The sequence below is a fragment of the Pinus tabuliformis genome, chromosome 7 (assembly GCF_031772625.1).
Source record: "Pinus tabuliformis cultivar Carrire ecotype Pingquan chromosome 7, CPIR1, whole genome shotgun sequence".
In the NCBI taxonomy this organism is placed as follows: Eukaryota; Viridiplantae; Streptophyta; class Pinopsida; order Pinales; family Pinaceae; genus Pinus; species Pinus tabuliformis.
In genome coordinates this window covers 1,972,912,935-1,972,921,130 of record NC_142293.1, presented here as the reverse complement: position 1 = coordinate 1,972,921,130, position 8,196 = coordinate 1,972,912,935, and positions in this window count along the sequence as shown.

Here is an 8,196-nt window from a genome sequence, read left to right as displayed (position 1 = left end):
AGTAGTTCAAGGACCTACAGTTTAATAAACTTTGACAGAGCAATGAGAGAGGATAAGGAGAAGGAGTAACTCATCACATAGAGCTTGAAGCATCAAGAATTCTATACTTAACACATAGAGCTCGAAGCATCAATAATTTCTACACTTACCTAAGTTACAGGTGGATATAATGGACAGAAGAGAGACTCGGTACTATGATTCATGGAGTGCAAATTTAAAGATATAATTTCAATAATCCATACAGGAACATGCATTAACAAGTTGATACAAATGAATCTGTGAGGACGTTTGAAATATTCCTAGCAGCTATGATTACATGAATTCAGAGAAGAACATGAACATAATGGATTTTAACAAAAGGGATAATATATTTTAGCACTCGAAGGGGGAATCACCACCATTTCCTTGATTTTCTGAAAGGTTTGTATATTAAATTCATACATTCTGAAAATACATATAGTTCTTTCTTAAGAATTTTGAACCTTTGAAAAGTGTCACTTTCCCCTATTTATCTAGAGAGGGGAGCATTTGAACATTCATTACAACAAAATATATTCTACCGAGTCTCAACTGTCAGATCGATTAGCTGTCTCGGCCAGGGATGGCTCTGTGGCCCAAAAACATTACAAAATATTAATTGCCTCATTAAAGGGCATAACATTATAGGATAACAAATTAGTAAAAAATTAGATGAACACATTAATAAAATATCTCTGTGCCCATCCCTATGATCAACGTTGCTTCAGGTTGAAATTTTCTCACGATTTGGCCTCCTGTGTTACTCAGTCAACTCCCATCGCTTCATCCTTTACTGCTTGAACAATTCATCCTTTAAAGCTGGGAGTGGGCACTATCAGTTTCATAATGCAGTACTGGAGGTAGAGGACCCATGGGTGGTACTTCGTCTTCCCTCTGTATGGGGGCACCATGCTAGATAATCAAGTCCTCCCAAGCTTCCAAGTCCTCATTTACTTCTGTCAGCGTCGACCCAGATTTCGTGTCACAAGGGGCCTGTCTGGGTCTATCCATGCCGAGTTTGAATGCTCCATCTCCTTTATTAAATGCCACATCTGCCGACCCACCTCACCTTTAAATTTCTGCACTACCTGGTCGTGGAGTTCTCACATCTAGATTTTCCATTAAAAGCCTTGACAGGATAGGGCTTTCATATCCACTCTAGCCTCTTTTGCTTCATGTGACCGGGGGTTATGACCAGGTGTTTAGTCCTCAGGCACTAGGGCCTTTGGACTCCCCTCCGAGGGTCTTCTTCCTTTGTTACATAGAATCCTGCACACTGATGGTTTATAATGCTTGCCTTTGATATCTCCCCTTGACCCTTGCGATCACTGATCTATAGGATTGGGCCAACCCAGGGTATTGCAATTGTAATACGAGAGATAGGGCCTCTTTGCCTCCTTTCATAGCAGTGGTCAATTTTCTGGATGCGGGACTTCAAAAAAACAGGATGCATAAAATATTGCATCCAAGAGGGTCTTTCGCATATCGCAATCGCAGGTCGGAAGGGACTTCGGTGGAGAGGACTTTCATTTGTGCGATCGTCAATCCACAGGATTGGCCCCTTTAGTGCTTGGCCCTTGTTCTTCAAACCTCCATGAGATCGGGGGCCAACCCCCTTATCGGAGCCTCTTTACCGTAAATCACTCTCAAAGACTTTTAATTGGAGTTATGACCTTTCACCTTTGCCGATCATTGATTTGCAGGATTAATGATGTCATCAGTGCCACATGGCACTTCCTAAGTGGTGACATGTGTCACCCAGATACGACCCCATAGGACCGCTGAAAATGCTAGATAAACATGCCATGTGTCCTCTGTACCGCCACATCATCTCTATACTGCCACGTTAAGATGACATCAGTTGCCATGTGGATTCATAGGGATCAATGGTATTTCGCCACGTGCCCCCTGGAGGAGAGAGAAAAGGGCCTGCCTGGCCTTGGTTTTTCGCTGCAATCCTTTGTTAAATGGTTTTCGACCCCTCCCTATGCTTTATACTATATCAAGACTCTTACACTTCACAGTCTTTTTAAACTAGTCCCATCCAGAGTCGTCAATCGTTGATATTGTAGGGCCTCTGATGTTGCGGGAAGTCTGATATGCATGACCTCCAACCGCCGATAAGATGATATACTGTGCCCGGGACCTCCCACCACCAATAAGACGATAGACTGTGCCTGGGACCCTCTGATTGTCAATATGTGGGATTACCCCTTTAGTGCTTAGCCCTTGGTTCTTTGGTCCTCCATGTGATTGCGGGCGAGCCCCCTTTACCGCAAAACACAATTAGAGACTTTTAACTGGAGTTGCAACCTTTTAACTTCGTCGATCACCGATTTGTGATACACTATGTGCTAAGGACCTCTAATCACCAATTATGATTTGTGATATCTACAATTTCTGATCGTCGATTTCCTTGCCTTCTCCGCTACTGCTTGAAAAAAAATCTCCAAAATGTGATTGTGATGAGCCTAACCCTTGGTATTTTCTCTTTGCTTTCTGGTTTTCAAAGGGCAACTTCAATCTGCTCCAACCTCTAATCCAGAAATCCATTTTTGGACTTCCATATACTGTTGGAAATCTTATTCCGAACACTATCTAGTGGAGCGGGTTTGATTTAGCTTTGAGATATTCTATGGCTTAGAATATGGCTGCAAACTTCTATTCTCTTTGGTACTCTTTGTACCACTAGAACTTCGTTTCCAGAAGGTGACAATAGAGGCTATGATGTGATATTTTTGAAAGGAAAGGCATTCCTTCGACACATAGCCACAGGTTAAGTAAATAAGATAGGGATTCGAGTTCAAAATCTCTATAAGATATAGGTAGATGATTGTGCTACTTTGAGTTCAAAAGTAGAAAAGATGTTGAGCCGAGATGTCGGCAAGTTGTGGCATAGGTGATTAGGCCACTTGCATCATGGGGATTTGATGATATTGCACCAAATCTCTACCCGTCTTCCCAAAGGTACGCTTGAGCAAGTTGATACATGCTAGGGTTGTACTTTGGAAAAATACACCAAGTATTCCTTTGGAGATAGAGACAATCGAGAAGATTATATTCTGGAGAGAGTCCATTCAGATGTGTGTGGACCATTCTCGATAGCATCCAGGACCAAACATAGATATTATGTTATATTTGTTGATGACTATTCTTGTAAATGGTGGGTATTTTTTATGTAGAAAAGGGATCAAAATTTCACAATATTTTGTGAGTTCAAAGCATTGGTAGAGAGAGCCTGGCAAGAAGATTAAAGCTCTATGGATTGATAATGATGGTGAGTATGTCTCCAATTATTTTAAGAACTTTTGTGAAATGGAAGGGATTAAACGAGAGTTGATGGCACCCCATAACCCTCAATAGAATGGTGTTGTCGAGAGGAAGAACGGGATCATAGTAGGGGCAGCAAGGGTGATGTTGCATGATCAGGGCCTACCACTACACTTGTGGGTTGAGACATGCAGCACAACGGTTTATGTTTAGAACCGTAGCCCACATCAGATTCTTGAGATGAAGACACCAAAGGAGGCTTATTCCAGTAAGAGGCCAGATGTTGGTCACTTTAGGATTTATGGGTCATCGTTTATTGCCATGTGACCAAAGATGCATGGAGGAAGCTTGAGCCAACAATAGAGTTGGGGATCTTTGTGGGGTACACTAATACACCACAAACCTATTGGGTGTACATGCCGACTAGTCGGATGCCAGTGGTTTGCAGGGATACCAGGTTCAATAAGGAGAAGGCCATGCGAGTATCCCTTGAGAGGGAGCTTGAGCTACATACGATTGAGGAAATTTTAGCTCTTAAGGTTGAGGAGCCTCAGATTGATGTGGAGCAGCCACATGTAGAGGTTCAGAGAGTGGAGACATCCACTCAGGCAGAGTCTTCAAGAGAGGGAAGAAAGTGCACTAGAGAGATTGACAGATTGTTGGATTGTGCATGGGAGAATGTGGGAGCACCCTCTTTTCAGCGCAGACAGAGGAGGTCACTAGAGAGGTACACTGGATACATGGTACTTATGGGTGCATGCATTTTGTCAGAGCCATCTTCCATTCAAGAAGAAGTGCAGTAGTCGGTTTGGGTTAATGCGATGGTGGAGAAGTATGACTCCATAGTTTAAAAAAATGTTTGGGATGTGGTCTTGAGACTGGAGGACAAGTCAGTTGTGAGCTCTGTTGGATTTACAAGGTAAAGCAAGCTGCAGATGGTAGTGTGGAGAAGCTTAAGGCTAGATTTGTGGCCCGTGGCTTTTCACAGGTAGAGGGGATTGACTATGATGAGACCTTTGCTCCTGTTGCAAGGTACTCGTCAATCATATATATTTTTGACACTATCAACACAGATGGGTTTGAAGATCCATTAGATGGATGTGAACACTGCCTTCCTCAATGGCATGATTGAGGAAGAGGTGTACATAGAGCAGCCCGAAGGTTTTGAAACATCGGACTGTGAGTCGCATTTGTGTCGACTCAAGAGAGCATTGTATGGGTTGAAGCAATCACCCCCTGCTTGGTACACCAGGATAGATAGCTACTTCACTGGGTTGGGCTTCACAAAGAGTGAAGCGGATCACATAGTGGTGGAAGGTGAGTTGTTGATCATTGTACTTTATGTTGATGATCTCATACTGACAAATGATGATAAGCTCATCAAATATTACAAGGATGACCTTGTAAGAGAGTTTGAGATGAAGAACATGGGGCTCATGCATTACTTTTTTGGCATGGAGGTATGGAAGGGAGACGGGGAGTTGTTTGTATCTCAGGGCAAGTATGCCAACAATATGCTCAAAAAATTCTGCATGGAGAGTAGTAAACCCATGGAGACTCCTTTAGCTGGTAATTGGAGGAAGGAGGATGCTACTTTAGGGGAAGTAGTGGAAGCTACTATTTACAGACAACTTGTGGATTCACTCATTTACTTGGTGAAAACACGACCGGATATGTGCTATGCAGTTAACCAGCTTAGTTAAGCGATGGTTAGGCCTACCAAGCTGTATTGGAAGACGAAAAAGCATGTATTGAGATACCTCAGAGGCACTACTTAGTTTGGGATATGGTACAAACAGACAGAGGGAGTGAAGCTTTAAGGCTTCACCGATGCAGATTAGGTAGGGAATCCATCCAACAGGAAGAGCACACCAAGAGGGATCTTTAGTATTGGGTCAACAAATGTTTCTTGGTATAGTAGGAAACAAAGATCGGTTGCACTGAGTTCGGTAGAGACAGAATACATGGCTGCAAGTCAGGAAGCATGTGAGGCTATCTAGATGAGGAAGGTCCTGGTTGGTTTGTTTGGTCAGTAGATGGGTCCGACAGTGATGTATTGTGATAATCAAATTTGTATCAAACTATTTGAATGATCGGTCCAAGAATATTGATATATAGCATCATCATCTCAGAGATTGTGTATTGAGGCAGGTCATGTTGTTAGATTACATTCCCACGGAAGAGCAAAATGCTGACATCTTGACAAAGGCATTGCCAAGTTGTGAATTCGAGTTTCACAGAGACAGGATCATGGTAGTTGATAATCCCTTTCTTGTTGAGAGGGAGTGTTGAGAAATGGCAACACAAAATTCTAGTTTAATTTGTCCTTGAATTAAACTGTGAATTAAATTCGAATTCTATTATCATAGCAACTTAAAATTAGTTAATTAAGTTTATTAAACTTTTTTAACTTAGGAAATTCGAGTTGGAAGCCTTTTGGAAGTCATGTATATGTTCTCCCTACTTTGTAGGAGACCAACGTGATTTAATTGTGAGTTGTGAAATAGAAGACTTAGTTTCATGAGTCAGTTCAGTTAAATTAGTTCTCAAACTGATTAAGAGAACTAATAGTGACTTAACAGTCAGTGGTAACACTAATGAACTCCATCAGTGCTACTCTAGTTAACTAAATATTAAAACTCATGCATGTCAATCTTGAGAAAGACTCAGTTGAGACTAGAGTGCAAGGAAAATGTACTATTTGTTTTAGATTTTTCTGAGTTGTATTAATAGTGCATGCAATCAGGAACTGATCCTTAAAAGATTGCACAATTTTTAGAGGCTTTATTTCCCTTTAAATACAAGCTATCCTTCATAGGAATTACACATTGGAATAGAGACTTGGAGAGCTTGTGAAGAGGCTAAGCTTTCGCCTTGAGCTTGCTTATGAGTTGGAGATTGAATTTGTTGAGTGTTGGAATTGTTCTAGAGAGAACAAGCATTGTAATTTCATCTTGATTTTTCGAATTAATACAAAACAGACAGTGGGGTTTTGAGGTGTGGCTTTTCCTAGATACTTATTGTGTTATGTGCCATCGGTGTTCTTTCTCTTGTCGATTATTGTTTTTCTTGAACTTTATGTGCTTCCAATGTAAAGAGTAGAAGTACATTCTTGTCTCTTGTTTTAGTAGATTACATGAGCTTGTGAATCTACAAGATTTTTTACATGCCAGTCCCTGGAAGAAGCTAGCATTAAAGAACTTGTTTATTAATGTGAAGTGTGATGTGATTATGATCCAAGAGACCCTGGGTTCGGGGGAGTCTGTTATAAGTATTTTGAGAAAAATGTTGCATGGGTGGTCATTTGTGGCCCTGTATGCAAATGGTCATTTAGGGTTTATTTTGATGGGGCTTCTGATTCCCACAATCGTTGTGGGGTGGGGATTGTCATACACTTGAATGAACATAAAATCATTATTGTTTCTGTGGGTATTGGGCCTAGTTCGAATAACTTTGTTGAACTGTTTATCTTGAAAATTCTTTTATGTTGGTTGGGGGTGCTTTCTGCTCAGGTTTTTGGTGACTCTCTAAATGTGATCAACTGGGAAAATAATGTGCAGCGTTGTCAAAATCTTACTCTAATGCCTATATTAGATGAAATTTTATTTCTTAAAACAGCTTTTGACGATTTATCATTTTGTCACATTTACAGGGAGAGGAATATGGAGGTAGATTATCTCTCTAAAAAAGGTTTACAACAAGTTTTGGACTCCTGGTACATAATTGACTCAGACAACGGGCGGGTCACGGTTTCTTATTGGGCTCCCTATTTATAAACTCTTAATATGGTTTCTCAACTTTTGGTTTTTTTCTCTATCAGGCCCTTTGGGGGTTGTTTATGGATTATTGGCATCTTGTTGATTATGTATATTTTTGGTTTCTGGACTTGTCCTCGACATGTTGGTTATTTTGGATACTGGTTTGGGTTGTTTTCTCCGATTGTTTGGAGAGGCCCGTTTCCTTTCATTTTCTCTGTTTTTCATGGTTACCTATGGTGATATTTCTGTTTTGAGTAAGTGTGTTATCCACTCTTCCTCATTATGTTGTTGATTTCATTTACTGTGTATGTTGAATTCAAACTGTTCATGAAAACTTCAATGCATCTACTTTGTAACTTTTTATTCACGTAATAAAAAAATCAATTTTTTCCTCCGGCAAAAAAACATTGGTTTAAGGGCAAATGAAATTTGTGCCGTCATTTAAATTTTGAATGGAATTTGAAATCAAGAAATCCCATAGTATTAAATGCTTTATAGTTCACGGAAAATGCAACGATCCGTCCATATCATCTAATGGCCAACGTGACGGATCATCCAAGTGGCCAACCTGGTGTTAACGGAGACGACGTCAAGTTGAGAGAGGATACACCGAAAGCGGATGGTTGGAATTAGCGTTTGAATAGACGGAAAATGGATGGTTGGAACTTGGAATCAACGTTTGGACATTAGTAAAAAAGGGTTAAATGATGCATTTTAGATTTCGGTTTTTTATTTTTTTAATTTGGTGGGTTTTTTCCAATTAGAATTTTGAATTGTTACGCCTTCCCTCTAAGAAAGACATCCCTGAAATGTGATGTGTGCAATCCTGAGCCATTGATTTTGTGTGTTAGATGATTGGGGTGTTTTCTGTCGTTCGTTTAATCTGTTTTTTCATAGAAAAATAGTTTTTTTCCCATGATAATGGGCCATGAAAGGCCAGGCTGCTCTGCTGGCGATGAGACTCTTCTGCTGGCGATGAAACTCTTCGCAGAGACTGCCTGTTGGCGATGAGACTCTTGTGCTGGCGATGAGACTCTTCGTAGAGACTCTTCATGTATTTTGCGACCAAGGATCCAAAGCTGTTGGATAGAGCGGATGAGTTTGTGCCCCGTCGGTTCATGGGTTCGGAAGAGGAGAAGATGCTCAAGTA